Here is a 19661-nt window from a genome sequence, read left to right as displayed (position 1 = left end):
TTTCTGAATATTTATAACTACCTCTATATTAAATACATTTTATCTTCATTGGGAATTGAACCCATTGTGAACATGCCCTTTTACCATGTTTAATGCTTTGCATCCTGACTTCTATCTTGTCTGATAATGAGATCAAGTCTTGTATTCTTTGTTTGCATTTGCCTAGTATACCTTTACCTCTTATTTTGTTTTTAACCTTGAATTGGTGTTTCAAGAGTGCTTCCTGACAGATCCTGGAGTTAGGTTTTGTCTTGTGATCTGATCTGAAGATTTTTAAAAAATAAGTGAGTGAAGTTCATTTACATTAATTAGTATGATAGATGATTTTGGTGTTTTTTTTGTCATATTATTTTGTTATGTTGTTTATATGGATCAAATTTTTGACTAAGTACTCTATTTGCTTTGCTGTATGTGTGGTTAGTTCTTTTAATATATAGAAAAAATGTGGTTTTATCCTATAAAGTTATCTTTATAACCTTATACAATATCTTTATTTCCATAATTCAGTGCTTCTCCACCTAGTTCACATCATGGTATACCTAGAAGATGGTGTTGTGTGACACCTTTGGATTAATGGATGAGACACCTCTAAAGGACTCTTGTGTGGTGGGGATCTTCCTCTGCCTCCAGCTCTGCCGCTGAGATGGGGGTGGTCACTGTCTCAGCTCACCTGAGCATTTTCAGTGCACCTGTTAATAAGCTGTACTATTTCTTGATATCAGAAGGGTAAAATTAGCCCCTTCCCTCTTCCTTTCCCTCTTTTCCTCCCTGTTTAGTTTACCTTTGTACCGCCATATGTGCTTATATTTCTATTGATTTGTCAGCTCTAAATAATATCCTTTGATTCTGTCATTACAGATTCAGAAATCAAGATTTTTACTTCTTACCCTGTGTGTGTGTGTGTGTGTGTGTGTGTGTGTGTGTGTGTGTGTGTGTTTTAAGCCAGCTGCAAAGGGAGTTGAAAAAATGGTGTGAAGTTGAGTTGAATTGGTAAATGCCTTACTGGTCAATCAGGGTTTGGCCAGATGGTGGATTTTCAAACTTACCCATGAAGATATGGTAATAATCAATAAATAGAAAATTAAACAATAATAAAAAAGCCCCCAGAGAATCATAAGTAAGTGATCTTCTATTTGGAAGGCTTCCAGCCACAGTGGAAGCATTTCCAATAATTAAAAAGTGTGGTTTTTCCATTCAGTATAGCATTTATCTTTCTCCTTTCCCTCCTTTATATCTACTGCTTTCCCACTTTTGTCTTCCTTTTACTGTTGTGGTAACTTTCTCCCCCTCTAAATTTTCCATGCTGTATAATATCTGGGCAGGGGAAGGAGTTACTTTTCTCAAAACCATTCTTTGTTCATATTTCGTCACAACATTTTTCTCATCTATTTCTCCCCTTTGAATTTAATATTTTCCCTTCAGTAGTTTTCATCTGTCCTTAATCTCTGCTTAAACGCCCTATCTTGGTTTCTTTCTCTGGTTTCTTTTTCACTCACTCTTCTCTCAAAATCTCACCATGCCCTTTCTGACCGCACCAAATATCATCCAGATTTTCTGTTGAAGTTTCTCTCCCATGGATTACATTTACTAGGAATTGTCTTAGCCTACTTGGGCTGCTTTAATAAAATACCACAGGCTGGTAGCTTAAACAACAGAAATTTATTTTTCATTGTTCTTGAGTCTGGGAAGTCCAAGATCAAGGTGCTGGTCAATTTGGTTCCTAATAAGGGCTTTCTTCCTGGCTTGCAGATGGAGATCTCCTCACTGTGTCCTAACATGACAAAGGGAGAGAGCTCTAGTGTCCCTACCTCTTCTTATAATGGCACTAGCTCTACTGGATTAGGGCCCACCCTTATAACTTCATTTAACCTTTGTCACCTCTGCACAGGCCCTGTCTCCAAGTGAAGTCACATTGAGGGTTAGGGCTTCAACATATGAATGGGGGGTTTCATAATCTGGTCCATAGCAGGACAGTATGTGTTTACTGATATATTATTTGCCAAGGATCTTCTATACCATTATACAGTTTTCCTTATTGTTACACAATAGTATGGGACTTTCTATGGGGCAATACAAATTATTTCTTTTTAAATTGTGTTAGAAAATACATAATATAAAATGCATAATCTTAATCATTTCTAAGTGTATGATTCAGTAGTATTGAGTATATACAATTTTTTTTTTACAAGCCAAGGATCTGTTTTTTCTTAACCAGCATTTAAAGTTCTATGTTGATAATATTTTTTTTTTGAGCATTTACTTCTTGCTAGACATAGTATTGAGTGGTTTGCATGGATTATTTCATTTAATACTCATAATAACTCTACAAGTTAGAAACTATTATTTCATCCTGTTTAACAAGTAGAGACCCAAGTCTCAGCTAAATAACTAGTTTAAGGTTGCATAGCTAGTAAATAGCAGAGCTGAGATTCAGTGTGTTTAAATTGAATCCAAATTGACTGTGGAACTAATCTCCTTAACCATTCTTCTGCACCATATTTTTATTCTGTTTTTAAGAATAAAATATGCTAATATGGATAAGATATTTACTATATGTTCCAGTGTTTATGTAAAATGGATCTGTTACAAATGCCTGATTTATGTTTCCAGTGATAGAGAAATCATCAAAGCAATTAATGTAAAACTGACATGAAAAGACATTTACTTAACTTCTCCAGAATTTGTTTTCCTAAGGTGAATGGGCATAGAATGAGATTTCTCAACTTTGGCACTATTGACATTTTGTTCTGGATAATTGTTTGGGGGAGGGGAGTTGTCCTGTGCATTGTAGGATGTTTACTAGTATCCTTGGGCTCTACTCCCAAGATGACAGCAGCACTACTCTCCTTAGTCCTAAACAAAACAAAACAAAACCTTCAGACATGGCCAGATGTCCGCTAGGGGGAAAATCTCCCACAGTCAAGAACCTCTAGGCTAGAATGCAAAATATTCCATTACAGTTGACCCTTGAATAACATGAGGGTTAGGGGCACTGATCTCCCATGTAGTCAAAAATCCACATAAAATTTTGACTCCCTCCACTTAATCAGTGACAGCCTACTGTTGACTGGAAGCCTTACCAATAACATGAACAGTTGATTAACACATATTTTGTATACATATTACATACTGTATTCTTAAAATAAGCTAGAGAAAAGAAATTGTTAAGAAAATCATGGGAAAATACATACACAGTACTGTACTGTATTTACTGCAAATAAGCCACATATAAGTGGATCCACAAGTTCAAAACCATGTTGTTTAAGGGACACCTGTATTTAGACCCTAAACCAAATAGTCATCTGGATGTTTTATGTATTTAAAAAAAATCTATATTGAATACATGCTGTGTTCCAAGTACCGTTTTCTTCTTCTTTTTTTAAAAAAATTTTTTTTTAAAATAACGTTTATTTATTTTTGAGAGAGAGAGAGACAGAGCATGAACGGGGGAGGGCCAGAGAGAGGGAGACACAGAATCTGAAACAGGCTCCAGGCTCTGAGCTGTCAGCACAGAGCCCGATGCGGGGCTCGAACTCATGGACCGCGAGATCATGACCTGAGCCAAAGTCGGACGCTTAACTGACTGAGCCACCCAGGTGCCCCCCAAGTACCGTTTTCTAAGAGCTTTACAGATATTAACTAATTTAATCCCCGCAAATTATAAGGTATACCTATTAGGTATACAAATTATAATCCCTCAACCCTATAAGGTAGATACCATGTAGTAGATACATTATGTTAGAGGAAATACAAACCCTGCCAGTGTGATGGGAAAGCCCCCATTCCGATCCACAATGCTTAAGTTCTTACTTGGCTGTGCGGTGACTTCCATTTGCCATTCTTGATAAAGTTTTCAATATTATATGACTAATTGAGAAAAGCAATAAAAAATACGAAGTAATTTTTTTTTCCCTCATAGGAAGAGAATGTCTACTAGATTTAATAGAAAAGGATATAATGCAGTGAGTTATTACTTTGGCTGTCATGGCCTCTGAATGTTCCTTTTTGGCCATTGTTCAAGAACTGCTCATGGTTCTAGGTTGTTCATCCTCCCAGAACAATGAATAGAAGGAAGTAGTGTTCAGGTTTCTGTTGGTAGAGTACTTATATATGTCCATTCCCAGCTGGAGCTTCAAGATAATTTTCCCCCAGATGCAATTTTATAGTTTGTGCAACAGGGGAATTGTCAATAAAATCTTTGCCTCTCATCACCTGTTAGATTATCAAAGCAAGCAATATAGACACTTCTTCATTTGATAGAAAGTGGCAAGGAAGTGAAGCATCTGACGATCTACATTAAACTTAATATTTTTCACAATAAAAGTTTTTTTTTTTTTAAGTTTATTTGAGATAGAGAATGTGTGTGTGCACATGTGTGAGTGAGCAGGGGAGGGGCAGAGAGGAAGAGAGAGAATCCAAAGCAGGCTTTGCACTATCGGCACAGAGCCCAACGTGGGGCTCGAACCCATAAACCATGAGATCATGACCTGAGCTGAAATCAAGAGTTGGACACTTAACCAACTGAGCCACCCAGGCGCCCATATGATGAAAATTTTTTTTAAATTACAAATGTAGAGGGAATAGAATAATGAACCTGATGTACTCACCATTCATATTTAATGCATAGTGTCATCTATACTTCTGCTCCCAATCAGATTTTTTTGAAACAAATCCCATATTATTTTACTTGTGCTGTTTCATTATGTCTCTCTAAAAAGATAAAAAGCCATTTTGAATACAGCTATACAAAACCATGATCTCATCTAAACATGTAAAAAGAATTTGATATCAGCTGTGTAGGCAGTGATTATATTTTTTAATTGTCATATAATTCTTTTTATAGTGTTTAACTTGAATCTAAATAAGGTTCATGAATTGCTATTGGTTTATTTGTTTTTAAATTTTCTTTCTCAGGATTTTTATTTAAAAAATTTTTTAATGTTTATATTTGGGGGGGCATGAGTGGGGGAGGGGCAGAGAGAGAGGGATACACAGAATCTGAAGCAGGCTCCAGGCTCTTGAACTGTCAGCACAGAGCCCGATGGGGGGCTTGAACCCATGAACCACGAGATCCTGACCTGAGCCAAAGTCAGGTGCTGAACTAAGCCACGCAGGTGCCCTGATGATTTTATTTTTTTGAGGTAAAATTTACCTTCTAAGTCTTTCAATCTATAGATTCCCCATATTCTTGTTTTTTTTTCTTTTTAGAAATATGTTATTTATGTTATAATGGATTTATTATTTTAATGCTTTAATAAGTATTTAAAAAATTTCTGAGTTTTTATTTCCAACATGGTAAATACCAATAGATGTAAACCCGCACAAACAAAAGCTCTTTGAGGTCCCCAGCAATCTTTTTTTTTTTTTTTTTTTTTTTTTTTGAAGACCACTTCAGTCATAAACTCACTACCAAGGGTTTAGATTAACTAATGCACTCATGGAATGTCACACTATAAAGAAGTACTTTTTTAAAATTAGTTAAAACAATATAACAGATGATTCCTAAGGTTCCACCTAAACCTAAGATTCAACCATTCTACATGAGAGGTCCTAATAAATGTACTATTTTTCAGCACAACTTCTCATCCTTAAGTCTCCTTTTTTCTTGAAACCCTTTGAATCCCCCTGGCCAGTTCCATCCGACCTATGTAAAATGGCATCTGTTTTGATTTACCCACATTGATCTACCTTATTTCCCAAACTTCAGTGATTTGAGTAGTACCATCACAATATTTTTTCCCCAAATGCCTAATACCTCTACTACTATTTTTCTTTGAATTGGCACACTTTTGGGGCACCTGGGTGGCTCAGTCGGTTGAGCTTCTGACTTTGGCTCAGGTCATGATCTCACCCACCTCTCATGAGTTTGAGCCCCACCTTGGACTCTGTGCTGACAGCTCAGCACAAGCCTGGAGCCTGCTTCAGATTCTGTGTCTTCCTGTCTCTCTGCCCCGCCCCTGCTCATGCTCTGTCTTTCTCTCTCTCAAAAAGTAAACATTAAAAAAAATTTTTTTTTAATGGCACACTTTTGTTTTGAATTTAAATACCCTCTTTAGCTTTATCACACAGAGTATTATCCATGAAAGGTGCTAGCTGTGCATTTTTTCACATAGTAAAATAAATGCATAACTAAATATCTTAAGTAAAAGGGCATTTATGAAAATTTAAAGTACAAAGTAATCATCCTTGTACTGCCAAAAATCTACTCTTTTACCTCCAGTGGTCTGCACATAGCACTTTGGTAACCTTTCTGTGCTGTACCTGTGTGGTTCCTTGCCCATCGTCCCCACCAGGGAGGACGGGGACTGGTATCACCATGTTAGGAAGCCTGGTGCCAGGTGCATAATATGCTTTCAATAAATGTTTGATGAGGGGCGCCTGGGTGGCTCAGTCGGTTAAGCGTCCGACTTCGGCTCAGGTCACGATCTCGTGGTTTGTGAGTTCAAGCCCCGCATCGGGCTCTGTGCTGACAGCTCAGAGCCTGGAGCCTGTTTCAGATTCTGTGTCTCCCTCTCTCTCTGACCCTCCCCCATTCATGCTCTGTCTCTCTCTGTCTCAAAAATAAATAAACGTTAAAAAAAAATTAAAAAAAAAAAGAAAGAAAAAAAAATAAATGTTTGATGAATGAATGTCTCTCTTACTATCACCATAGTGAAATACCATTAGCAAGGGGCGCCTGGGTGGCTCAGTTGGTTGAGTGGCCAACTTCAGATCAGGTCATGATCTCGCGGCCTGTGAGTTCGAGCCCCGCGTCAGGCTCTGTGCTGACAGCTCAGAGTCTGGAGACTGTTTCAGATTCTGTGTCTCCCTCTCTCTGACCCTCCCCCCTTCATGCTCTGTCTTCTCTGTTTCAAAAATAAATAAACGTTAAAAAAATTTTTTTTGAAAAGAAAAGAAAAAAAAAAGAAATACCATTAGCAAATAGAAATCTTTGCTATTTTCTCTTTGATTCCCAACCTCAGATAACTTCATCACTCAAACATGGAATCAAAACATAAAGAAGTAGCTAAACATGTGGAAGTGAAGTAGGGCCTGTTTTTCTACCACCTAAAACTTAGTTGTTGTTTTTATGATAGGACAGGATATATTTTTCCGTTGAAGAAAGGGGTCCTTTATCCCACAGTTTCCCATCCTCAGATCTCTGATTTTCCTGCAAACTAGTGTTTAAATCTAGAGGCTTGTTCAAATTCAGGCTACTTAAAAAAATGGTTATTTTTAGAAAGATTACTTTATAGGTTGTGGTATGTTCTTTGATCAGGAGGCACATAATTTCTGGTTAGTGGTTTAGATGACTATATTTCAGATCCATTGGTTCATGAGAGGTTGCAAAACTTGATAGGTTAATTCTATCATTTCCTCTTTGTTCTTTAGCTGGAATGTCTATAAAAAGACACTTCCCACTGTCGACCATTGTGTTACCCAGAGGTACAGGTTATGCAGAAAACTTGCTTAAATGTTTTCTTTTTTCTTTCTTCTTTTTTTTTTTTCTTCAAAATCAGTTGACTGATTCAAAATCAGTTGACTCCTTAGCATCCTCCAAGGAGTTTGAGTTGTAGAGTTTTGTTGTTTGGTTTTAGTTTTATTATGAATAAAAATCACATGTGAATAAACATATTTGATACATTTAACCTATTGGAGTTATTATCTGCATGCTCAACTTGTCCCAATTTTGGCCAGTGGGAGTCTTTTTGTTTGGCTCCTGAGATTCTTTGGCATAATCCTGATAAATTGAGATAGTTTCCTTGCTGACTGGTTGACAAAATACTTTAACTCATCTTGGACATATTCTGCCCCAGACCTAGAATCAACAATTTCTTGAAGGAGACTTGGTTCCTTCAAGTGGGAAATGACCTTTAGAAAACATAATCTGAGTGCTAGTGGTGTTCATTGCTACTCATCATTATTCTGAGGCCCTTTCAATGCTAGAGTTACTTTTAAAGATGGAATATACTCTAAGTTCATATGCATCTTTCTTATTCAAATTTGGAACTTTTAAGCCTACAGAGTTTTTATTTCATCTTACATTTGTGTTTTCTTTGAACAATACTGAAAGCCTTAGTTTGTTTGTTTTTTTTTTTTTAGTCTTTTTTTTTTAAAGTTTATTCATTTTGAGAGAGAAAGAAAGAACATGAGCAGGGGAGGGGCAGAGAGAGGGAGAGAGAGAATCCCATGCAGAGCCCTACATGGGGCTCAATCTCATGAACCATGAGATAATAGCCTGAGACAAGATCAAGAGTCGGATACTTAACTGACTGAGTCATCCAGTTGCCCTTGAAAGCCTTAGTTTTTAACCATAGTGGAATAAGCACTCATTTTATTTATCTTATAATACTATATAACTGTCTCATATTAACAATATCGAGTCTTCCCCATCTTGTAAGATGGTGGGTGAAAAAGCTGAGAACCAGATACTAAGGAGAAGAACCTGAAGCCAAGAAGGCTGATGCTGGTGGCAGAGTTAAGAAGGGTAACCTTAAGGCTAAAATGCCAAAGAAGGGGAAGCCCCACTGCAGCCGAAACCCTGTCCTAGTTAGAGGAAGTGGCAGATGTTCCCAAATGACTATGTATTCCAGAAGGGCAGTGTACCAGAGGAAGTATTCAGCAGCTAAATCTAGGGTTGAATACAAAAAGTAGGAGAAGTTTCTTGCTACTATCACAAAACCAGATGGTGGTGACAAGAATGCTGGTACCTGACTGGTTAAACTTTGTAAAATGCCTAGGTATTATCCTACTGAAAATGTGCCTCGAAAGCTGTTGAGCCATGGCAAAAAACCTTTCAATCAGCATGTGAGAAAACTGTGAGCTACCATCACTCCTGGGACCATTTTGGTCATCCTCACTGGGCACCACAGAAATAAGAGGGTAGTTTTCCTGAAACAGCTGAGCAGTGGCTTGCCACTTGTGACTGCATCTCTGGCCCTCAATCAAGTTCTTTGCATAGAACACACCAGAAACTTGTGATTGCCACCTCCACCAAAACTGTTATAAGCAACATGAAAATCCCAAGACATCTCATTGATGCTTACTTCAAGAAGAAGAAGCTATATGAACCCAGCCACCAGGAAGGTGAAGTCTTTGACATGGAGAAAGAGAAATATGAGATTATAGAGCAGAGCAAGATTGATCAGAAAGCTGTGGACTTGTAAATGCTACCAAAAATCAAAGCTGTTCCTCAGCTTCAGGGGTACCTCCACTCTGTTTTCTCTCACAGGTGGAGTTCATCCGCACAAATGGGAGTGTTCTAAATTTCTTACAAAGGACCTAATTAAATAACTGATCCATTTCAAAATAAAAATAAAACAACATTGACATTATTACTAGCAACATGTTTACTAAAGACCATATATTTTTCCCTCATTTTTGTTGTTAGGTTATATCCCTTTAGGGATATATAGTCAAATTACTATATTGTAAAGTTATATGGAATAACTCCTTTAAGTTGTTATGCTGAAAAGTTATGATTCTTGGGGATTGCTTTATTTAATTTTGTCTTATAATTATGTAAAATATTTACATGGTTCTAAGATTAAATCTACAAAACAGGTCATATTCAAAGGAGTCCAGGGTCTATCCTTATCCTCTAACCAATGCTCTTCCCTCTTCTATAGGTAACAATTTTTTAAATGATTTATGATTTTTAATATCAGCAAATACATATTTATATCCCTCTTCTTAAATAAACAGAAGTCACTGTAAATACTTCTCATCTTGCTTTTTTTTTACTTAATAATATATCTTGAATATTTCTTCATAATAGTATATTAAGATATTCCCTATTCCCTTTTTGACCGCATAGTACCCCATAGTTAATTCAACCAGTTTCTATTGATAGGCATTTGGGTTGTTTCTGGTCTTTTCTCTTCCAAATAATATTTCAGTTAAGAACCTTATACATACATATTTTTATTATTTTTGTCAGGGTGGCTTTGAGCATATATCTTTTGTTTTTGTCAGTACATCTTTATTTAGGAATATTCTTTAGTGATTCTTGTAGCAAGAAACTAGGAATGGTAAATTCTCTCACTTTATTTGTTTGAAAATATATTTTTTGCCTTTATGTAATAGTGTTGCTTGGCAAAGAATTTTAAGTTAATAGTTACTTACTTTTAGCACACTGAAGATAGTACTTGATTGGCCTCTATTGTTGCTAATGAGCAGTTGCTATTAAGACATAGAACTATTTCTTTATACATAATTTAACTTTTCTTTTTGGTTGCTTTAAGATACTCTTTTAGTTCCAGATTATCTACAGTTTCACTAAGATGTGCTTGGCATGGATATATTTTAATTTACCATGTTTGGTTTTCATTTTGGTACTTGAAAAGTTTATTTATTGGCGGGAAGGGGCAAAGAGGGAGGAAGAGAGAGAGAATCCCAAGCAGACTCCATGCTGACAACTGGCTCAGGGCTCGAAGTCACTAAAGGTGAGATCATGACCTGAGCTGAAATCAAGAGTCAGATGCTTAACTGACTGAGCCACCCAAGCATCCCTTCATTTTGGTACCCAAATCAGAAGAGTCTTCTCTTTAATTAATTCTGCAAAAAGTTCTTAGCCATTTTCTTTTCTATTATCTTCCTTCGACTCCAACTCCTTTACCCTACCACCTTTTCCTTCTCATGCTCTTATCAATTGTACTTCCTCAGTCTATTTTCCATGTCTCTTAATTTCTCTTTCATATATATTTATTTCTTATAGTCTCTCATTTTAGCAGTTTTAGTAATTTACTTAAATATGTATTCCTGTTCACATTTTTAAAAAGTTGCATGCATGTTTTTACTAAGTTGTTTTTTTTTTTTTTTAATTTTTTTTTTTCAACGTTTATTTATTTTTGGGACAGAGAGAGACAGAGCATGAACGGGGGAGGGGCAGAGAGAGAGGGAGACACAGAATCGGAAACAGGCTCCAGGCTCTGAGCCATCAACCCAGAGCCCGACGCGGGGCTCGAACTCATGGACCGCGAGATCGTGACCTGGCTGAAGTCGGACGCCTAACCGACTGCGCCACCCAGGCGCCCCTACTAAGTTTTATAGTGCAAAGTAATTGTGTGTGTAACAGGGTGTTCACTGGGATTTGTGCTTCCTCTGAAATGACCACTAAAGGGTAAAAAACTGAGGGAAAGGAGACATCAAGTAACTCACATTCTAGAGAACCTCCTAGTAACTGGGGCTTATCAAGGATAGCCTCACTGGATCTTCTATCTACACAAACACCCAGGAGCTTAACTATATAATCAGAACATGAAGGAGAAGAAGAAATCATGGGAACCATGATAAGCCATCATTGTGCTGGAGAGGTCTCCTCTGCCCCCAAAACCCAAGTGTTAGGGGGAAGCACCAAACATCTCATTGGCATCTCATTCCCCAGTTGGGTAGCAGACTTGGTGGTGTGCCTCTGTGTCTATGTGAGCAGCAGGTGAGGAAACCTGAGAAAGATGGGAGGGTGGAACAGCACGGGGACTCCAGAAAGGAGCCAGCAGCCCTCTCTGCTATTTGGTGGGTGAGATTCACTTGGATCAAGTAGACATTGTGGAGAGTAGTCTTGATTAAATATTTTGCCAGTTGGCACCTGAGAGGGAAGGTCACTGGATGAGGAGATTATAGTGGCAAGAGACTGTGGGATAGACCTCCCAGGACAGAAGCTGAGTGTGGAAACATGATGAGTCACCACCAGCTGCTCTCCTACAGAGGGTAAGGGGCCCCAGAGAGTGTTCTGGAGAACTTACAGCTATGCTTTGCATTTCTGTTCCTCTCCAGAATCTTTAGTTTCTTTCTTTGATGAGTAGTTTTACTACTACTGCATTAGGGTAAGTAGACTCATTTTCTTGTTTGTTTTTTTATTTGGGTGAATACCCAGATGATTAACAGACTGAGCCACCCATGTACCCCTGGTCTTTACTATTTTTTATTCATTTTGTTTGCGCTGTTAATCTCAGCACTGACCTTTTAGCCTCATTAGGCTGTATGACATTTGACATACAGCTTCTTGGTGTTTGATGTGATACTTTATACTAAAAGTGAATCTGCTTTAGTCCATCCAGCATTTGTTGCCAACTTCCTTCTCTGTATCCAGATACCCCGTCACCACCCTCTTTCTGCACTGACTGAATCTTCCTTTGCAGCTGCGGCCACTATCCTGATGCTCCTCATGACCAGCCCTCACATGTGCTTTGTGCTTCAATGAAGGGGACACTTGTGCAATCAGGTAGGAAGAGATCGATTTTTCCAGAGTGATTTATACCCTCTGATAATTGAGCTATCATCAGTGACACCGCTGAGCACGCAAAAGAAAGTGGCACCTCTAGTTACAGGGAGAGCTGAGTCCTTGGAAGCATCTGAAAATGGTGACAGGACCATCTGGATATCACAATAAAATTTTAGCATCATCAGGAGTCCCTGGGCAGTATATGTGAATTTAAGAGAAAGAAACATTGTATATTCAAGGAAAATTCTGGAATGAGAACTAAGTTTTAAAAGAGGTCATAAGCAAACGCATAGAGTTACCCTTGAACCTTGATACTACCTTGATATTGCCCCCATATTCTTTGTGCCTCTTTCTATAAACAGAGATTAAGAAAGATGATGTGTTCTCTGCTATGGTTTTATTACATCCCCAAGTATAGATACACATCCAAAATGTTGCAATACCATGCCAAATGACAAGTGGCTAGGACTGTCAGACTTGATGAACAGAGAGGCTTGGGTTTGAATCTTGATGTTGCTGTTTATTTGTTGCATGACCTTGGACAAGTCACCCACCCTTTTTGAGTCTGTTTCCTCATAATACCTATTTTACAGAGTTGTGGTGAGGTTAGACGTGAAATTGATGTAGAAACACTTGGCACCTGGCCCATAACTCACAAGGTTGGCTTCTTTTTGGACAATGAGAACAAAACCCACATTGGAATGAGCTGGGACTTCTATTTCTCTTCTCTTTGTTGTTTGATTTTCACTGATTATAAAGCAAGTCATACAGATTAATTTGTTGGACAAGAGTGTGATTGTTGAACTTAGAAATATCAAGAAGAGAAATTTAAACAGAAGTTGTAAGGAGGAAATCTGTCTTCTGTGAATACAGTGAATCATGGGAGTCTGGATGGACCCTTTAATATTTTAATAGGGTTTCTGGGTCATGGGCCCTCTATTGTCTTACCTTCGGTTGACTCCATTTGATGACAGCACTAAGAATTGATGATTTCTTTATCCCCAGAAGACAACTGAAGACAGAGGAGGAAGGAGTAAATCTCTAGAGTTCCTAAGGTTGGGGACCATCTGCTCAGGGATCATCTTCATGTGTATCAGGCCAAATCATAGGCACATGAAACTTAGAGTTTCCTCCTTCCTTGCCAGTAAAACCCACTAGCTCAGAACCTTGGGAATCGGTCTTGCCCTTGCTTCCTGCAGTCAGAGCCTGAATGTGGTTTGGAATGTAAATGTTAGAATTGAGAGCATGTCTTTGGAGTAGGACAGACCTGGACCTGATCCTGGTATACGGTCAGTGCCCTGTAAATTGTGTGTATTATTATTTTTACTCCCGATTCAGCTTGTGTACTCCAGTCACATTGATCCTTAATCTTCCTTTGAATGTTTCTGTGTAGAGGAGTCTTTAAGTGATTAGTTTTGGATTCTTAGCTTTTATATTCTGCACTTTGAATTCTGTCCATGTAGCCAAACGACTCATGCTAATTGCAGTGCTCTCAATATAGAAGACATTTCTTAGATACAGGGTCTATTCCAGAGCATTCAAGGAAGACTGACAGGTCATTTTGGGATGGGCTCCATTCTACTTTCCAAATTCAGTTTTTCTTCTCAAACTCTTCCAGGACCTGTGAATTTAAAGACCATCATTTTAGTATCGGGTTGTATGCAACAACGCCAGTCACTCCCACCCTCATATATTACCCTCTTTGGCCAGGAAATCGATAGAAGTGGTCAAGGGACACTGATGCTTTGTTTTGAAAATGTACATATTAATGCTCATCTTCTCTTCTCATCTTGTGATCAGAATTTTGCCACCATATAGATAAAGACACAATTAGGATTTTTGCCAGCTTTTGTGTTGTTTCATTTTAGTATCCTTCTTGGCCTCAGAACCTCCACCCCCCCTCACTGTTGATGCTCTTCCATAACATTTACTCTTAGTGGATACCTTCCTTTCCTGGCCATATCTCAGGTCATCCTTCTCTAGGAAAGAGATGTCATTACAAACCTAGTAATTTTAAAGAGGAAGATAACAGTAATAGGTGAGATTTATGGAATGTTCACCATGTATCAGACACTACTGTAACAACTTTGTATATATGAACACATTTAATACAACTCCATGAAATAAATGCTATTGTTCTTTCCCTTTTATAGTTGGGGAAACTGCTACAAGAGAGGATCAGTACCTTGTATAGCTGGAGCAAGTAGACAACAGTTAGCTTGGCCACAGGTCTTCTTGGGCTGTGGAGAATTTCCTCTGTAGGACCTCTAGGTTCAGACACTGACATCCAGGATCCTGGCTCAGGCAATCCCAAATAAGGTGCTCTTGTCATATCAGCAGGAGCATAAACATAAAAAAATTTCCTACAAAATTTATAAAATGCTGGAATACTGTGTCATTTCTGCAAATCTCCTTTAAAAGCACATCTGCCAGACAACCTATATGACATTGCCTTTGTACTTTGAAAAAGATATTATGAAGTAATAAAAAAAATACTAAAATAAGGTCACTTCCCTCCTCTTAGAAGGTATTTTTAGAGCTTGTTTTCCAGACAAAGGAAGTTGAACTGAAGAAGTCACTTTCGTTTGAAAATCAGGTGAAAGTCAACAACATTGCTACTTATGAAATTAAAAAGCAACACATTCCCAGGAGAGTATCTTTACATGCAAACTAATTTCTAAGGTCAAAAAAAAAAAAATTAGACGTAATTCAGTCCAACAACAGGTAATTTTGAAAAGAGCCTGTTTAGGAACTACCCACTAAGTGGGAGTTAGCAGGTTACAATTATTTTTTGGTTTATTCTAAAATTCACTTGCATAGGCATAGCCTATGGGGGTGGGTGGGAAGGGGACCCTGATTTGAAACATGTAGCTGCCAACCAAACAATGAAATGAAGAGAACAATAAACAAAGGAAACCTTTCCAAAGGCTCTCTTCATTTACATTCTGAGATTACTAGCCTCATCTCTCTGCTGAAATAGCCTTACGTTACTGGCCGTCCAAAAGCATAATCAGGTACTAGCGGGAGCTTTTGCTCCAGCAAACTGCATGAAGAATATTTGAATGCTGCCAAGACTATAGGTGCCTGTTTCAAGTTGTCATAGTATATGCTATAAGGTGTCATAAATAAGGGGGGTATATTTATAAATCTGACATTAAAAATGTGTTCCTAAAATATCTTGTGTGTTCCCTGGCCATGTCAGCATAGAAATAATGTTTAGTATTTGTTTATTTTACTGGACCACCCCATGAACCTGGGGGAAACATGTTAGAAAAAAAAATTATAGCTACGCCAACTATTCTGGGAGATACACGAGCCCTCCATGTTTATCAGGTTGAGGGCACTGTATTTTGATGTCAATAAGCAATTTTTCCAGCCCGGTCTCCTGCCCGACCCTTTTAATCCATCAATATATTATTAGAGATAAAGTTGGTGGATGCCTGCTGCAGTTAGAAGATAAATGACATCTCTGAAGTCAGGCATTAAAGACTAGATTAAGGCCTTGTGACACCGTTTTCAGTGCTCATCTGTGCACTTCTGTTCAACCTATCACACTGAGTGACAAGAAAGAAAAATAATGAACTGGGCCAGGGGAAGAAGAAGAAAAAAAAAAGGCAGAAAAAGAGAGAGATTTTTTTCCCCCTAACACACAAACTACATCAGTTCATACTCGGGATTAGACTGCATTTAAAGAAAGGAAAAAAGAAAAGAAAATGGGGAATTGGGAAGGACAGGGAAGGGGCTGTTCTATAAAGATGAAAATAGGCAGGCAAAAGGAACATTAAAGCCAAGAATTCCATTTCTGCCTGGCCAGTGTGGCTTTTGGTACCCCCCACCTGCCTCCCAGCCTCTCCCATGCAGACATCTCTCAGTTGGCATCCAGTTGCTCCAGGAATCTGCTCCTTCTCCAAGTTGGGAGTGCTGACATAAATCTTGCTAAGAGGCAGGGCTCGGCTTTAAATCTTAGTGAATCATGTTCTTCTATTCCCGCCAAAGGATTTCCTTCACACTGCTACCATTGGTCTGGTTGGAGGTATTAAAGAGTTTTGTAACTGTGTTCTGATAGTGATTTTGAATATGGCTCCTGACTTGACAAATACACATGTTGAATTTTTTCCTATTGTGTGGAAAACAGTAGCCACAAATTAATTGCAAGGTGGAAGCAAAAGGAAAGGGAGATGCAGGCCAGGGGAGAGGGCCCGGGTTTGTGGGTAGGGGACCTAGAGTCTACTCTTAAGACTGATTTGCCCTCACTCACTTTTTTAGTCACTTAGTAGAAATAAAACCGTTCCCCTCCCCATATGTCTTGCCAGCTTGTGAGGATAGAAGGGACACCTTCCTGTAGACCTCTTTTGTTTCTGGTGTTTCAACAATTCTCCTTAGAATCCAAGTCCTTGAGACATTTATATGCATGGTGCTGGTCCTGGGACCCTCCACACTAGAACACACAGAAGGCCCTCCACTGGTATTTGGTAACTGAGAACTCACAAAACACCTGTCTGACCCCAAGCACCTGCTGAATGCCTCATGTAAATTTTTCTGCCATCATAAATATCCCTTGTCTCCAATTAAACACTTGTCTTTCTAGCCTTTAGTAAGCTTCTCCTGCTGTTCATCTCATCATCCAGGGTCAATACATTCCATTTGTTTCCAAGTCCTGGTCCTGGACGTTGTTTCCTTCTTGCATGTTCTTGTTCCATACCCGCTTCTGTAGTCCTAGTTCAAGGCCTCTTTGTCCCAGGCTTTATCTCCGTATTTTATTTCTGTCCTTTAAATCCATCATACCAGCTGACTCTGGATTGATCTTCCCCAAACTCTTCTTTGACTATAACATTCCCTGCTCAAAAGTTTAAATTCCTTATTATAGCAGTAAGACCCTCCAGAGTCTTAACCTGATCCAACTGCTTTTCCAGTCTTTTTTTCTCTTCTTCCTCTAAAATCCTCAGCAAATTAGTTCACGTGCTTAAGACATGGTTATCATTTACTCATCTCTATCTATTTACTATTGTTATTCCCTGTACTGAAATTTTCTGCCAGGAACCTCTACCTGTCCAAAATCTGTACCTCCCTGGCTCACTTAACTCCTTTCCCATTTGACTGGCCTTGTCTTCCCTCAGTTGGACATGGCTTTTGCCTCCTCTGAGATACTGCCTCATGTTGGCAGAACCTAGTTTGGCTCAGAATGACAACTAAATAGAAGGCAATGTAATCATGGAAAAAGCAGGGGTTTGTGGGTCTCAAGGAATCCAACCAGAAGATTGGCATATTTGAATTAACTTTGGCCTCTGCTGCTCTGTAAATGTTGAGTTAATTCCCTCCATTTGATGATGGGATTCTTCCACATCAAAGGTGGGCTTTGTGGGATAGGCAAACACACTGCTGATAGCTCTAGTGTCTTATTTTTCCCATAAGAGACAAACTTTACTTGGGCTGTCTGACCCCAAAGGTAAAAGTCCTGCATACAATATCTGATTAATAAGACAGTTATCAGATGTCCATCCCTGGGCCAAGAAAATGAGGCTGGGAGTGGGAAAGGGAGGTATTATGATTGGTTCAGCCTGGGCATATGCTCTCCAATTTAGCTAGGAAGGTTGTGGTTGATTGTAGAAGTAGTCATGACCTTTCACTTGTCCCTGTGACTTTGTAGCTCCTTCCATAAAGGGATGGAGTCTATTAACCCATCCATTAAATCTTGGCTGGCTTTGTACCTTGCTTTGGTGTCAGCATAATGCAGCAGAAGTGATGCTGTGTCCATTCCAAGCCTAGGTGTCAAGATGCCATGCATATTTCCCTTCTCTCTCAGAGACCTGCCACTTGCATGTGAACAAGTCTAGGCTAGCCTCCATGATAATGAGAGATATATGGCCCAGTCATCCCTATTACTCTGACAACCAGCTAACCACAAGGTGCAGAGATGCTGAATGTGAGTCATGAGTACCATCATTATGACCAATTGAGACCAGAACAACCATTAGATGAGTCCAGACCAAACTGCCAACCCACAAAATTATGAGCTACATAAATGGTTGTTGCTTTAAGCCTCTGAGTTTTGAGATGCTATACAAAAAATCTAACTGGCATAAAGGTGAAATCTGTAATGATAGCAGCTCCCACTGGAAGCACATAGTTTAGAGTAGAAGCAGGAAAGTTGTATTCTGGGTAGACAAAATCATGGAGGGCAGGTACAGACACTTTGAGGCACTTAATGTGAGACTAGTACATTTTCTTTTTCCTTCAACTAGATAGTGGGCTTCTTAGAGCAGTGTCCAACATGGTACATCTCCTCCAGTGACTAGAAGATACTGGTTAATCTTAGTGAAATGAGTAGCCAGATGGGATGTTACTCTAGACTATAATTCTAACTTGTGAATGCATAAGACCTAAAGATTTTATCATTGACTTATGGTTGAACCTTTGAATTCTAAGGAGATTCCTGAAAACAAAATCTTCCATGTGCTACATAAAAAAGAAAATTTGGTGCCATGCCCTAGTAATAGTTCTGATACAGCTAAGGACAAAACTACCTCATAAAAACGAAATATTTCTAGCAGTTCTGATGACAAAGTTTTTATCTATTCTCCTTGAAAAACTGGAGCCTACTTATGGTTTATCACTGATGAAACATCCATGGTTACCATTTATTGAACATCCACTAAGAGCCAGTATCTTAGTCAATTTGGACTACTATAACAGAAGTACCATAGACTGGGGTGCTTAAACAACAGGCATTTATTTCTCATAGTTCTGGAGGTTGGGAAGTCCAAGATCAAGGCACCAGCAGATTGATTGATTGGTAGAAGATTACTTCCTAGTTCATAGACAGCCACATTCTTCTATCCTCATGTGGCATAAGGGGTGAGAGCGTTCTTGAGGTCTCTTTTATAAAGGCACTAATTCAATTCATGAGAGATCCACCCTTATGATCTAATCATCTCCCAAAAGCTTTACTTCCAAATACCATCACATTGGGTATTGGGATTTCAACATATGAATTTTGGGGAAGATTTAAGCATTTAGTCTATAGCAACCAGGCACTGTGCTTGTCATTGCATAGACAGTATCTCATTTAATCTTTAAAACAGCTATGTGAAGTGGTTATTGTCATTTTACAGATGAAGAAATTGAGACATAGGGATGTTAAGTGTAATTGCTCAAGTTCACACAGGTACTAAATGTTCAAGCAGTGATTGGAACACAGGGTCATCCTACTTGATAGATCTTTCCATACTTGGACAGTGCTTCTGGGGGATGGGGGGTAACTTCCAGGTTGAAACAAAATCTGTCTATATTGGTCTTATTCTTACTTTTGGGTCTATATATTTACTGGTTCATTCTAGTTATTTCTTTTCTTTTTTTGCCTTTTCAAATGTGTTTTAGAAATAATTATTTGCTTTAGCTTATCATAGCCTCCAATGCACAGGGACAATTGTCTGTTTAGGATCATGCTCAGCCATGACTT

At 38.6% G+C, this 19661-nt stretch overlaps 1 pseudogene; it reads left to right on the top strand.

The window, feature by feature from the left end:
• The first annotated feature begins 643 nt into the window (after positions 1–643).
• Positions 644–9273, top strand: LOC122491033 (annotated as a pseudogene).
• The last annotated feature ends 10388 nt before the right edge of the window (positions 9274–19661 follow it).

Source organism: Prionailurus bengalensis, chromosome C2 (assembly GCF_016509475.1).
Source record: "Prionailurus bengalensis isolate Pbe53 chromosome C2, Fcat_Pben_1.1_paternal_pri, whole genome shotgun sequence".
In the NCBI taxonomy this organism is placed as follows: Eukaryota; Metazoa; Chordata; class Mammalia; order Carnivora; family Felidae; genus Prionailurus; species Prionailurus bengalensis.
This window is presented reverse-complemented; position numbering and strand designations above follow the sequence as displayed.